Source organism: Tamandua tetradactyla, chromosome 22, assembly GCF_023851605.1.
Source record: "Tamandua tetradactyla isolate mTamTet1 chromosome 22, mTamTet1.pri, whole genome shotgun sequence".
In the NCBI taxonomy this organism is placed as follows: domain Eukaryota; kingdom Metazoa; phylum Chordata; class Mammalia; order Pilosa; family Myrmecophagidae; genus Tamandua; species Tamandua tetradactyla.
In genome coordinates this window covers 19,250,699-19,266,075 of record NC_135348.1, presented here as the reverse complement: position 1 = coordinate 19,266,075, position 15,377 = coordinate 19,250,699, and the positions used below count along the sequence as shown (strand labels likewise).

General features: G+C 38.6%; 1 protein-coding gene across 4 annotated transcripts in view; it reads right to left on the bottom strand.

The window, feature by feature from the left end:
• Positions 1–5,393: 5,393 nt before the first annotated feature.
• Positions 5,394–15,377, bottom strand: part of LOC143666059 (uncharacterized) — an 80,705-nt gene continuing 70,721 nt past the window's right edge. For all 4 annotated transcript variants that reach the window (XR_013167342.1, XR_013167343.1, XR_013167345.1 and 1 more), the window contains one exon: positions 5,394–5,724. The gene's annotated coding sequence lies outside the window, so the exon portion shown is untranslated. The remainder of the gene's footprint in view (positions 5,725–15,377) is intronic.

The following is a 15,377-nucleotide window of genomic DNA, read 5'->3' as shown; positions in this document are numbered from 1 at the left end:
CAGGCCATGAGTAGGATCCCATTGCCCATTTTATAGATTTCCCAGATTTCTTACTTGTTCAGATCAATTATTTCACCATTCATCTTTGTGGCATAATGATTCATCTGTCTATTCATCCATCTACCCATCCTTCTTTCCATCTCCCATCCATCTAGCAATTTTCTCTCCAACTAATAAATGAATATTTATTGAGTACCTACAAATTATGTACAGTGTTAGGTCCTAAAAATTCAAATATGAACAAGAGATTACCTCTGACATTGAAAAGCTCACAGCTCAGTAGAGAAAACCAAATGCCATTTGCTTTGCTCCTTGAATTATTTTTCTAAAACTGGATCATGTCAAGACCCTTTGGGGTTCTGCCTTGCTATCACTCTGATTTCATCCTCAGTAACTGTCACAGCCTCACATGTCTCACATTCCTTCTCAAAGCTCACACTTTGGCCCAGCTATCTACATGCTGTTACGTACACCACTGGTCCTTGTATTTTCCTATCTCTTTAACCTTACTCATGTTGTTCCATTAGTCCTGAACAGTCTTTCTCCAATTTTGTGTCCAACTCAAATTCTACCTTCTTCAGGGAATTCTTAGATCCTCGTATAGAAAATTAATTACTCTTTTTTTTTTTTTAACACTCTAGCAGCATGTTGTACCTCTACTGAGGGACCCAGTCTTCACCCTTCTACAGCCAATTTTCAGAATTATCATTCTAAAGGATGTTTGATCACATCTAATTAAAGCCAATTAAGGCTTCTGTTGTCCTTAAGATAAAGTGTCTCTACTTCAGAATGGTGTTTTAGATACTTTATGGCCTGGATCCAAATTTACCTTTCCCCTTACTGATGTCTCACTGATCACCCAGACATATCAAATCTTGTGACATTTCTTCAACAAAACATGTTTTCCCCACATGCGCAATCCTTTGCACAAGTTATTTTCTTTTCCTTAAATGCACTCCTTTTCTCCCTGATGACACATCATGATCTCCTTTCAGATCTCCATCATGTCTTGTCTTTCCCCTGGCAAAGCACATGCAATAGGTACTAGCAGGAGATATTTCATAAATGTTTGTTTAGTTAAGAATATGGAGTTGAGCACCATAGTTTCCCTCAGGAAAATTCATGATAATGGTTTACCATGTAGTTGAACAGCCTGTGGGAACTGGAGAGCAGCAGGTAATCACTGAAGCTGACAGATATTACTATCCCACTGTACATAGGCCAAATTTTCTTGTTAACTTTCTTTGAAGCATAGTTTTACTGGTGTAAGAGTAACAATTATCTGTGCGGTAGTATGGTAGGTATGTATTCAAAGAGTCAAAGCACTCACAGCTACAAAACCAATGAATGCTTAGGCTCCAAATATTTCTTTTTTTGTTTGGTTTGTCTCTGAGGAAGGATGCCTGTCTTTATATCTCAAGAAACCACTAAGTTCTAGGTGAATCAACAGAACTTTTCCTTAATAGCTGTACGAGTGAGCTGGGCCCTGGAGATTGGGTCATTCCATCAGGTTAATGGTCATAGTTTTAAAGGAACGAAGAGAGCCAGAGATCAGCAGACCAGGCTCTCTGGAAGACACCTGTTGTGGAGATCTGGACAGTATGTGTCTGATTCATGGACCAGAATAAAGAAATCTGGGAATTCTTCATCATGTGTGTGTGGTGGGAAGGGACATTATTACTGCTCTGGGAAGGGAGACGATAGGGTCATTGTACGTTTTAAAGGGATGCTACCAAATTTTGTAATCATGATTTGGTAAGGTCTGGGTACTTCTGGGTTGTATGTTATTAGTTAACATACCAAAATGTCCCTTGCTTTTGAAACAGTTCATAATTTGCACATTTAAAAATTTAGCTAATATAAAACTATAGACCATAAAACATTGAGAAATTACAGATTGATTTCTTTGCCTCTAAGAAGATCCTTACTGAAGGAACTGTTTATTTTATTCTTAAAAGTCTTCACAAGGTAAGATTCCCTAATTTCTACTGGTAACTAGTTCTTTTGTCTTCCTTGCAGCCATTTAGTTTACTTCTGTGTTATCCCCTATAGCAATTTAAGACAATATTTTCTTTTTTTGTGACAGTATTGCTTAGTATGATATGATAAATTAAGCAAATTATCAATTATCCATGCTAACAGGGTGGGTAAGTGGGGGAAAGCATGGATAAATGAAAGCTACCATATTCTCCAAACCTCATTTTAGCCAATAGCTTTAACTTTTTCTCCAACAAAACTTTTGAAGGGTCTACTAAAAAGCAACAAGCTGATCTGAATTTCTTTTTCACTTGTTTTTTCTCTGGTGGAGGTAATAATGATCTTTGAGATTCCCAAAGGAGAGGGAGACAGTGGAAGCCAGGGATGTGGATAAATTGGAGGCTATATTCATGCATTTATAAAAGCCTTTGAATTTTGGCTTACCGATCTGCTTTCTTCAATTGCTCTGTAACTTCATTTAGCATTGTAAGTTAGGGAATTATTATGCAAGCATATTTTTTTTTACCACTTTCTATTGTGAAATATATGAACAAAAAACCCAAAAGCAATAGTTTTCAGATGCACTCCAATAAGCAACTACAGAACAGATTTCATAGTTTCATCTGGGTTGCCATTCCACAGTTTCAGGTGTTTCATTTTAACTGCTCCAAAACACTGGAGGTTAAAAGGATTATCAGTATAGTGATTGAGCCATCACTCATTTGTTAAATCCTATCTTCTCTGTTATAACTCCCTCTTCTCTTTCAATCCTTCCTGCACTCTATAAGATCTTTGGGCTATGCCCTTTCTAACTTTTTCATGTTGCGAGGGGATGTCAATAATATAGGATAGGGGGGTGGAATTAGTTGATGTTCTTGGAGAGGCTGACTCCTCTGGGTTTCAGGGCTTATCTAGCCTAGGAACCCTCTGAAGGTAATGGGTCTCAGAAGAGTAAACTTAGCACCTGAAACTTTTATAGAATCTTAAAGCCCTAAGTATTCTTTAGGGTTTATAGCCATGATGTTGGTTTGGGTTTGGAAAACCATGACAATTAATAATATCTAGCTGAAGCTTGCATAAGAGTAGCCTCCAGAATAGCATCTTGACTCTATTTGAATTTTGTGAGCCACTGACATCCTTTTTTGTTACCTTTCCTTACCACCTTTTGGTATGGAAGGCATTATTGAACCCACAATACCAGGGCCAGGCTTATCCTTGGGAGTCATGTCCCAGGTTATTGGGGAAACTTTCATCCCTCAATATCATGTCCTCCATACGGGGAAGAGTATTAACTTCCCTTGCAGAGTTGGGCTTAGAGAAAGAGAGTGCAGGCATCATTTTAAATGTGTAAAATATATACCCTTTTTAACAGTATTCTGTATTGAGCAATAGTAATTTAGCCAGTCTAAATTCAAAATCCATGAATGACATGACAATTAGGTGCTACAAAGGAAACTTAACTTGCTATTTTGTAAAAATGGGAAAAATAAAATAATTTATCCTTAGTAATTAAAATGCAGCCAATTAAAGGCATGCAAATTAACATAAATGGAAGAATCTTAAATTTTGCGTTTTCTGATTTATAGGATTAAACTTCCAAAGAAAGTGTGAATTAATGCAAATGTTAACATTGCATCTCCTAAATCCTTTTCTACTTTTACCACCAAGAACAGAATATAGAAAAGTAAAAATACATAATGATAGGTTAGTCTCTACTTGTTTTGTCATTTATCCAAGGAATACCATGTATGCTTAGAAACTGTAGAAAACTTAGCAAGATTTCAGGTAGCAAACATAAAGTCCCAAGGGAGTTCCTTATCTCTAAACCAAATTCTCTTTTGCTGAGAATGTGATTAAAGAAACAGTTGCTAAGACCATCACTTGCAGACTTAGTTCTCAAATAATTCTTGTATGAGCCCGAGTTTTCCAAGCATTTCAGTGCATGCATATGTGTGCTTGTATATATAAATATATATATATGTATGCACATATATTTACATATTCATGTATTTGTCTGTATGCACATGTGTGTATGTGTGTATACATGTGTGCACAAACACACATACATGAGAGACCTAATTTCATGTGAAATAGCCATGAATTTCAGATTCCCCGTGTGGTAGATTGAATTATATACCTCAACACATACATGCTATTAATCTTAATCTGCATTCCTGTGAGTATGGACCCATAGTAGATAGAATCTTTTGAAGATGTTATTTTTAGTTAAGATGTGGCCAACCAAATCGGATTGGGTCTTAATCCATGTTACTGGAGGCATAGAAAGGAAGCCAGAAGTCAGGGAAAGTTACTGAGAAGAGGTAGAAACTGGACGTCATTGGAAACATGGAGAGTTGCCATGTGACAGAAAGCAGAGATGTAAGCCAAAGGATCCCAAAGGATTATGCCAAGCCAGCACCAGAATGCTAGTCTTTGGGGGATAAAACATGCCAAGGTCTTGATTTTGGAGTCTCAGAAATTGTGAGCTAATAATTCTTGTTGTTTAAACCAACCCAGTGTTTTGTATTTGTTGTAGCAGACTGACAAACCAAGACATCTTGATAGATTTCTGACTGGTCTTCTCTTTTCATAGGTTCTCATTTGGGGTCTCATTCCTTCATGTCACCTTTCTCTCTATTATCTACAGGAGTCCATCTACCATAACTGCCTAGATCCCCTCTTTTCCTGTGTGAGGATATCATTGCTTCCATCTTGGCTCTTCTGTTTGTTACTTTTCTAGTGGAAGTTTGGGCCTGTGACGGTGCTCTGTCTTCTCCAGGAATCTCTAACTGGGCTCCTACACTCATTGTCCTGGGCTGGAAAAGCTACCTTTGATTACCTGTGAAACTGTAAGGTCAGGCGTTTTGCAAAAATATCCCATCCCAATCACACCTTGAGTCCCACAGTGCTAGGGTTATGGCTGCCACTATGTTTATTTTTAAACTACATGTGCATTAGGACTTGGCATTCTAGATTGATGCATTATTACCAGGTTTTCTTTGGAGATGGGTATAAGAACTAACCCTCCAGAAGGTTTCTGCTTTTCTCCATTTTGCACGTTTGACACTGTGTAATAAACATTCAGGTGTTATTTCTTCTCATCTTTACCTTCTCATTTATTGAATATCTCACTGACATTAAATATTTTCTAACCGACAAATGCAAAAGCTTTGCCTATTTTTTTCTGAAGATTCATTTAAGATCCAATTTCTAGGAGTGTTTTGTATTATAAAAGCTGGAATCATCTGTCAAAAATAAATGCCTATCTGCTAAACCAAAGATATAGAAAAATACAGTGTTTGAAAAATGAGTTTCCATAAGAACATAAGTTATAATGACCCATAAAAAACCAGTTCTTTGCAAATCATCATGCGCAAACTCTTTATTCAGTTTAAAATAACTTTTAAATAGTTCCTGTGGCCCACCCTCTCTTAATAAAAATGCTTTCAAATTTTTATTTCTCCCACATGAAAGTCACTCATGAAATTTGAAGTTTTATGGTCCCACCATGTTGGGGTGACTCACAGCTGAAATTAGCCACAGCTCCTGTCTCACCCTGATAAGGTGCTAGGGGTGAGTTCTTGGGCTGTGTTCCAAGTTTACGTGAGGAGTCACCACCACTAGAGTTTTTGAGCTTACAACCAATCAGAGCAGGCAAACCTGGCTGTATTCTCCTCCTAAGATGTGTGCTCGTGATCAGGACGCTGGGGCTGCCAACCTCACCAAGAGTATCAGTGATGACTCAGCCTAGGCAGTGAGAGGTGAAAAAGACAGGTTAGAGGTCTCAAGGTGCTAGGGTGCTCATTTCCCAGGAACAATTCTAACTTGTTACTACAGCATAGTTCTCCATGCTTTGAGGTGAAGCTCAATCCACTGATATCCTCTCTCGGCGTCTTTCCTAATGGGTTCCCTGGACTCCATAACTCCCTTTTGTATAGTTCCTAAGCAGAATGTTAGGGAAACTTGTTTGGTTTCTCTAACTTCTGTTTTTCAGGGGCTTCTTCATCTGAACAGTCTTCACTCAGGTGATTTTACATAAGCAGATGCTGAGCCAGAGACTGACGTGTAGGATATGTATGTCTCACGTTATATATATGGTCAACACCTGTGAAAGAAAGAGAGGGGGACTAGAATTGGCCAGAGGGAGAAGTCAAATTGCAATGCTGGCCAGACAACCCATGGACACTTTACATGCATATAATTCATCAAGGTTGTCCCATAGAGGGCCCGAGTGACCCGGCCTTTATACCCTCTCATGAATCAATCACGGGACATTGACCACCCCTGGAAGGGGGTGACATTGGTCTGTGAGGGTCTCTGCAGCAGAGGAAAATCTTGAGAAGGTGGCAACTTGAGGCTAGCTGACAGCTCCACCAGTAGCTGGCAACAGTTCCTTCTTTGAGGGGGGATCTGGGCATCACAACTCGACATTCACCGGAAGTCTTCTGGTTAATCTGAGTCATAGGGCACACTACAAGTAGTTTACACTTCCTCTAGATAGACAAATAAACTGGAATAACAGAGCCTAATAGTTCTTTGTGGGAGAGGAGGGTAGGCTTTTGGGTGCATTATAGGATAGTTAACAGCATACCTGGCTTCTATTTGCTAGATGAAAAGTAGCTCCCTCCCACTGAAATTGGGAATCTCCTTAAGGGCAAAATTGACCCTAGTTGAGAACTACTGTGTTACATGCACTGAAGGCAGAAGTGGAATTTTTCCTCTGTAGTTTAAATTAGCTTACCTAATTTAGTATAAAGGGGGAAAACAGTTTTTGATAATATGAGGAATCATTAATAATTTTAGTGCCAAAAGAATGATTTCAAAAGTAGTTAGAAAGAGGATTTTATGCTTCAAACTAGAGATTTGTAAGCATTAAATAAAATTTTAGGTCAATAGAATAGTTTTCTTTTTTCTCAAGTATACTGTAAGTTTGCTAAGGTAGTATTTATCTTCTCCCTCTCTCTCTCTTCTTTTTTTTATTATGGATGTGAGGCTGCAGATTTCATCTTTTCCCTTGCTTCACTGACCTGGCTTTGGTATAATAATGATATGACCCAGGCAAATTATATTCTGGGTGAGGAAATTGGGTGGAGGTGGTTTCTAACAACAACTGAATGATACATATAATACATATATATATAAAGAAAGGAAAAAACCTCAAGAAATTGAAGTAAAACAATTTATTTCTTGCTGTTTTTTCATCTCCAGATGTAGATGACTTCAACATATGTCCAGGCATCATTTTAACAATTGATCTAAAACTGATGTTGATTTCCTATATATTTTTCCAAGGTTGCTCTGGGAGAACAGATGATGTTTTTCTCCTTGTCGAGCAAGAAGAATGAAGTATGAGAACACAAAACTTCAGTATGTATACGTGCCAGACATTAAGTTTCCATGACTGTTTTCTTCAAGATTACTGTGGAATTGGTGATTAACGCTACAGAATGTGTTAGTATATTTCAAATAATGACATGAACTAAAAGAATAAAAGATATTCTTCCAAAATGGAAGCACACTCTTTTCTCTGAATGCAAAAATCCTATTTGAAATGTCTATGTGAAATATCTAAGGTACAATATTTCCATTTGGGAGCAGAAATGGAAATATTGTAGCTTATATATTGATAAGGAAAAGAAAAGTAATGTAAGCAAAATAACTATAAGAAATTGTTACTTAGTAGATAAAAGATAGATTTTCATTTCCAAAGGACCCCAACCTCATATCGGCTTTAGAAAACATAAAAAAAGATTAACAGTTAATTTTATAATCTTATGTATTTATAAATATTTAAACATTGTCTTTCAATATTTGTCCCTTTACAATTTTTGGCAGATACTTCTCTCCTTTAGTGAATTGTGATACTTTCTTGGTATTATCTAATCCCATTACAATGATAATTATCATGAAGTGTATTCAGTGTCATGAATATAAGACTAATACAAAACACCTGCTTAAATTCTTGAGTTTAAAGTACTGCCAGAGAAGTGATTATTCAAAAGATTTGAAGTTTCTAACAAATCTCCTTTAAGACTTCTCTGAGGGTGAACAATGAGATCATTCTGATAGAAATATCAAAACCTATTCTCATTGCCTCAATGCGATTCCATTTGTTATGGCTAATACACAGTAGACGCTATGCACATTCTCACTCATGGATAAGGCAGGCCATTGGCCACACAGTGTGATTGGATTAGCCCAGAGAAAGGGACACAGCCCACAGCTATCCCCTGGTTGAAACCCCAGTGTTTGAGAATTGCTCTGCTAGAGATGCTTTTGAGGGGGATTCATTTGTGTCCCAGCCTGTGGGCCACAGACCCCTTGGGGAGTTACTGGAAAAACATAGTACTTAATAAAAGAAAGTTTAGCTACTATTATGTGGGATTTTGATAAGCTTTTTTTTTTAAGTTAGAAAGGGTCTCATACTGAAAAAAAAAATATTGGGGCTTCATAAAGAATTTTGTAAAGGTAGGATATTTACTCTATTTTGTCCATTAAATGTAATCTCTGCTGTCTCTCAGTGGATGGTGTGGTAAGTATTGAAATGTGAGCAAAGGGAGTCCATTGGGTAATCCATTCAACTAATGGTGTCTAGTTGTGGTGATTTGAGTCTACAAGGCCTGTCCTGCTGTCTGGGCCGTGCAGAAGTTGTTCTCCAACTCCTTTTCCTACAGACACCTGGCGAATGCAAGGCTTTGGAGGTCTGTTCGGGGCTGGTGAAAAGATTTGTCTTTAAAAAATGCTTCCCAGCAAAGATGGAACTGGGTAAAACCTTTTACAAGGATTTCACATGGATAGCATTTTCCCAGAGCTTCCTGACTGTGGGCTCCCGTAATTTATACCAACTGCACCTCTGACACTCTGTCTAGTCCATACCTTTAAACAAAATAGTCACTTTGTTTGGATTATGTTTTCTTAAAATATCTAGGTCATGTTTATTATATATTGAGTTTTTCTGAAGTTCTCCTGTCTCTTGCATTATATCACTCAAAGGCCTTTATAGCTTATTTTACCAATTTTGTGATGTATAATATATATGCAGAAAAGTTCATTTATTGTAATTATATAGTCCAGTGAGTTGTCACAAACTATACCCACCCATGGAACCAGCACTGGATCAAGAAACAACAAATTACTGGTACCTAAAAACCCACCATGCTCCTTTCCAATCACTCACCACTCACCAGAAGTAAACAACATTTTTACTTCTGACAGCATAGAATAAAATAGTTTTGTTGAGGTCATGATAGTTGGATTCTTCATCAATTTGTTTCTAGACAGTTATGTTGATTTCAGCCTTGCTTTTGGCTCCTGTGCTGCCTATAGATGAGGCATTGCCTGCAGGGGGTCTCATGAAACCTACTGCTCAAATAGGGGGTCTGTGCTGAGCAACTAAGATGCAGGTAGAAAGATGGAGCATGGAGGTAAATGGAAGTCATGAGAGAGGGTTGGGGAAAGAACCCAGGAAAAGCATATGGGTAGAGGCCAAAGAAAACCCCTTTCTTTACACCTGTGGTGGTTTGAAGCTGTATGAACCCCAGAAAAGTATATTCTTAAAGTTAATTCATTCCTGTGGGTATGGATCCATTATAAGTAGGCTCTTTTGGTGAGTAGGATCTTAAGATGTTCAGGATGGGTCTTAATCTTATTACTGGAGTCTTTTATTACAGAACAAAATTCAGACAAAAATAAAAAGTCATGAAAGCAAAAAGCTGAGAGCAACAAAACCTGGGAGAGAAGGGAGAGACCAGCAGATGCTGCCATATGCCTTGCCACCTAACAGAAGAGTTCAAGATTGCTGGCAGCTGATCTTCAAGAAGAAGGTATCGTCCTGATGATGCCTTGATTTGGATAGTTCTTGCCCTCAGACCTGTAAGCTGGTAACCTAGTTAATTCCCATTGAAAAAAACTAATGCATTTCATGGTGTCTGCTTTGAGAGGCAAAATAGAACCATGCCTTTGCTTAGAAAAAGGTCTAGGGAAAAGCATTCTCATTTCTTTTTGAAACTTTCCTCTTAAGATCTCTGTATGGTTCTTATTGTCGACTTTGTTATTTGTGCTTGTTGAGGAAGATGAAGTGTTGCTTTCAGTACAAAATATCTTCTTGAGTATTAAAGACATAAATACTGAGGTTTATAAGAACACTGTGCTCACATGAGTATTTTATTTTAGTGCATTTCCAAGGCATGCCTTTTTCAGGGCTGGACAGGGCTCATATTTTCAATTCACCAACAGATCATTAGTCACCAAAGTGAGGTATAAAGATTGGTCAAAACACAGGGATTGCATCATTAATGAGAGGGTGGAGGGTGAGTAGGAGCTGATGTCCCCAGGTGTGGATTCCTAATGACTGATAAGAACTGCTGAGAAAAAGCAGACTTACTTAGAGGAACACCCACCAGCTTTGACATGCTAAGGGCTGAAGTAATTCTCTCTCTTTTTTTTTGCCTCTTTCTTTAAGGAACACCAATCTAGAATTTGCTTTCCTAAAGGTGGTAGTTGTCTGATGCAGTGGTGATTTACTCAGTTTATGCACAGGCTTAGGGCTGCACCTTCTTTTCTTATATCCAGTACAGCTCTTGGAAGGTCCTTTTCAGAGAAGAGCATGACTTAAGAAAACTCCTCAAAAACTCCAACAAGCTTTTCTTCTTTTTTGTTTGAGGCAAAGACAACCTCCTCCTCACCACATACACCTCCCTTTCCAAATGTAACAATGGTTTCAGGTGTCAGAGCATGTGCATTTGTAAAGCAACTAAAGGGAGCGATTGTCTCTTCTGCCTGTTTCACTTTTACATGGTCCCCTGTGTTCTTCCCAGCTGAGCTGGGGCTTGGATTGGGGCCCTGGAAGATGCAGAGCTGTGTGTTACTGGAGCCTTACTGCTCAGTTCCTCCACACATACAAGAAAAGAGTGATAACTGCCAGCTGGAAGTAGGCTTGGATATCCTGTGAGGTCTCCATAGTCCCTAGGCTGGGAATGAAAGATCCTTAAGGGGTTAGGTCTGGGATTTTCTCTTTAGGTCCATTCTAAGCCCTGGAAGACTCATGGGAACCCACATAAAAAGAATGTTCTGGATGATATCCATATTTACAGTCTGTCTTACATCATTCTTCCTTTTTTGAACCTCAGTTCTCTTTGCCTTCTAATTTTTGATCTGTGTTTTTTTTTTTTTTTTTCATTTTTGTCCCTATTTAAATTCTCTAAACTCTTATGCCTCACAGATTTCTTTTGACTTGGGGTCTGACTATTCACCTGGCATTCTATTTAGCTTTCAAATTTTTAAGTTAGATCTACCAAAACCTAAGCTTGCTGTTGGGCAATCCTGGTTTCTATAAGCTAGCTACTCTCAAGAGAGACAATTCACACTTTGATTTATCACTGGGCTCTTCTTCTCCCTCCTCACTTCTTTCTCTTCCATTTGTGCCATTTTATTGATTTATAATGATGTTACCACCCAGCTCAGTCCTAAGACCAAAGACTTTGCCTGCACAGAGTTAGGCATGAGTTTATTAGGATGTATGGGCAAGAGAAGATCATCTATGGTGGGGGCTCGCAGTGGAAAATGAAGGTTAGCATTCCACCAATGGCGGGGAGTGCTGGAGGGTGGCTTATAATGGTTTAGGACAAAGAAATTTCATAGGGTGTGACAACAGAGTCTCAGTAGGGTCTCCTGACACAGGGGTTTGATTGAGGGAGGGGAGTTTCAATGCTGTGTTCATGATGCCATTTGTACATTCTTTCCCCCCTGAGGAGGTCTGAGGACCTTTAATATCTATCCTGGCAATGTAAATGGCTACATGTGATGACCTGCTCTCACTAAGGAGGGAAACCAAGGGCCCTGGGTTCCCACGAATGAGAAATAGAAATATTGTGCTGACTGAAGTGCTTATTTTGTAAAATTGATTTATTCTTTCTCTGTAGGTAAAAGAGAATGTCCATAGTAACAATGGAAGCAGGCAAAGATGTGACAAGAATTTCTAGATTGTTTGATGACAGGAGGCCAAGGTAAATAAGACACACAACTCTGAAACAGGAAATTTCTATCTACTTGCGTCATATGCTAGTGCTTGGGAATCCTTCTGCCATCTTGGATTGTGCTGAGGTTACATGTGTTTAATGGCACTCAGGGGCCCTCCTTTTCCAGGCCCAATACAGGTGATTTACATGGCAAAAACCATGGCTTGGAAAGTTCTTTGTTTTCACCTGAAAAGTTATTCTTTAATGATGCATTTCTGTACTTCTCTCCTTTTTCCACCCTTATCTTCCTAACTCTCATTCCCTGGACTTTCCCTTGGTCCATATCTTATGCCTTACTGTATACTCCTGGCAGTGCACCTGCCTCTCCATCCTTCCATTTTCTGCTTCTGTTTTTCTATGGTGGAGGGACTATTCATTAGTCACAGGAAACCAGATCATTGGTGAGCAAAGACTGATATCCTGTAGATTCTGCTTGTTTAGCAGTTCCAGAAAATAGGGAAGTGGGGTCTCCATTACTTCTTAATATCCCTTACTTCAGCAATGTAGCAGGGACCAAGGCACATCACAGGTTTTGGACAACCTCAGCTAATTGTCAGTCGTATTAGTAACTCTTAAGAAATGCCACTTTGGGGCTTTTAATGCATTACTTACAGTTATTTTTAGACAATAACATTTACCTTTAAAAAAATGAATCTGTCTTACCAAAAGAGGGATGGGATGGGGCAGGGGGAGGGACATGTTCCTATGATCTGTTCTTAATTAGTCTCTTTAGGATTTGCTATTAACAGATTTTTCTTGTTTTCTGAGTAATTAGGTAGGAAATTGGTAAATCTCAAGCCTGATGGGAAAGTGAACCCAAGAAGAATTGAAGATAGAGAACGACATTGTTATCTTTGTGTTTAATCCAAATCCCACATGTTCATTAACTAAAATGAAGGCGATATAAATGAATGAAATCAGAATGAAAAGTTGGCAAGGTAGAGTGTTTTTTAAATAAAACCTTTGTTTTCATTTTTAATAATGCGAATTAACTCCAATTAACTGTTTTACCACATGTTGCCAAGTAGAACTCCTATTACAACTGTTTTTTTTTTTTTTTTTTTTTTAGGGAGGAAGGGAAGGAAAGACAGAGAGAAGGAAGGAAGGATGGAAGAAAGGGAAACATCTTTAAACGTTTTCTTGTTTTATTGTATTTTGTTTGTTTGTTTGTTTTTTACATGGGCTGGGGCCGGGAATCGAACCGAGGTCCTCCGGCATAGCAGGCAAGCACTTTGCCCGCTGAGCCACCGCGGCCCGCCCTACAACTGTTTTAATGAGCAACAGACTCACTTGTAAGTATTGATTTTTTTTCCCTCAAGGAGTGTGTAAAAGTGTGTTTTTGCTTGGTTTGTCGTTGCCCCTGCCATCTTGCTTATACTAATTCACTCAGATCATTCCTATTGAAAGTGCGTTTGTGGAATAGAAGCAAGGTTTCACCAGGCAAATAGGGAGAAATGCAGAATTTCAGCCCTTACCCCAGGTCTGCTCTATCCGAATTTGCATTGTAACAAGATCTGCATTAAAGTTTGAGAAACTGACTTAGAAGGTCTTTCATGCCCAAATCACCACAGAGGTAAACTCTAGTCTGTCCTTCTTGAAATTAACTCAAATTCTGAATAGCAGAGTTGAAACTAATAAGCCTCTATTAAATTTCATTTCTATTTCTAAATTAAATTTTGCTGATTTGGTATTACTTTAAATTTTCAGCAAACACCATCCGTTCCATAGGCTTGAGTTATCCTTTTTAGAGAAAAAACATCTATTAAAAGCTGGAGTGATACACAAATCCTCTTTCACTCTATTCAGTATGGCTGGGCTTTATCTGTAAAATTCTATTTGAGGGAGGTTTTGACATCTTGGTATGTCTTTTTCTTTGGCACATTATAATCTTTCCCATAATTCTTTGTTGGGCTATTAGTCTTGCCCTCAGTAGAATTCCATGATTAATGCCTTTATTTCCTGAATTAGGGAATTCCCAATAGACTTAAACCTAGAGAATTCTTTGATAAATATTCAAATGATTACATTTGGAACGTATTTAATGAATTGGAAGTTTCTTAAACAGTATAAAACATTCAAATACCAATTACAGATTTGGACTCAAATAAAAGTGAATTTATAGGATAGCAACATAAAAAGAATAACCTTGCTTAACATGGTACACCTTAAATTTCTTCTGTCTACTTTGACTTTTATCTTTGTGCTCCAAATGATAGCTTTAAGTGGGTCAAGCATGTGTAAGTCAAAGACTATAGGACAAACTAAAAATAGTACAAATCACCTTTGCCTGGCATCCATTTAAAAGAACAATGTATTGTTCAATCTGCAAATCTATATTTTCCCTTTAAAGATATACAATATTGAGGCAATCTGGTGGGCATCCTTGAACCTATTTACTTAGAAATACTCCCCTAGACATAAAGAGTTTAGGATTGCTACTTTATAAAAAGAAACATGCTTTGCACATGAACTTATTTGTAGATGAATCTCAAATTATTGCGAAAATAGAATATGAGCTTTGAAGGTAGACATTTTTGGCCTGTTTCCTTTACTCTTGTACCCTCCAGTATCTTCAACAGTGTCCGACACATGGCTTGTGATAGGTACTTGCTGAATGAATGAATAAATGAATGAACTTAAAAATGCAAAAGTCTCTGTTTTAGAATTCAGTGGTTAGATTCACTTCTTATTGGTAGCATCTTGCTAAAAGTGTCTTTGAGTAATGATTCTCCCTGGAAACAAGGTCTACTTAAAGTCTTATCTAAGTAATTAAATAATACAAGCTAAATATAATCACTATTGTTGAAAGTACTATGTAGGAATGGACCCAACAAAAGGTTACTGGGGAAGTCATGGACACACCTGGCAGCCATCTCCCAGCCCTCAACTAGACCCTGCTTCCTTTTCTATGGTGTGCAGATGTTTTTGCTTCCATTCCACAGCCCTTGGGGGATATTGGGTCTAATAGAGTCACCTGACCGTACCTTAAACCCCAGCTGCTTATCAGATGGTGATCTCTCAGTGGGAGGGCCCGCCCCCGCTCACCCTGGGTTGTATAAACACCCTGCCCTCAGAGAGTATAAGCTTCTCTCCTCTCCCATGTGAAGTCGGGCAAGCAGAGCCACCGTCCACGGAACCTGACCCAAACAGCTGCCCCGCCCCCCCGCCCCCCCCCCCCCCGGAGACTGGCCACCCTGGGACCTCTTACTCTGCTCTTTTGGACCCTTTGTGCTGTGTAAGTAACGAGGCAGTCACTTGCTGAAAGTTTGTGCTGTTCCTGAGCCCGTGTTCCCATGATGCACCGTGTTGGCAGTTTACTCCACAGACGCCCAGCTTATCCATAGCTCATTTATGACATGGCCTTGATCTGTGGTGGTATCAAAG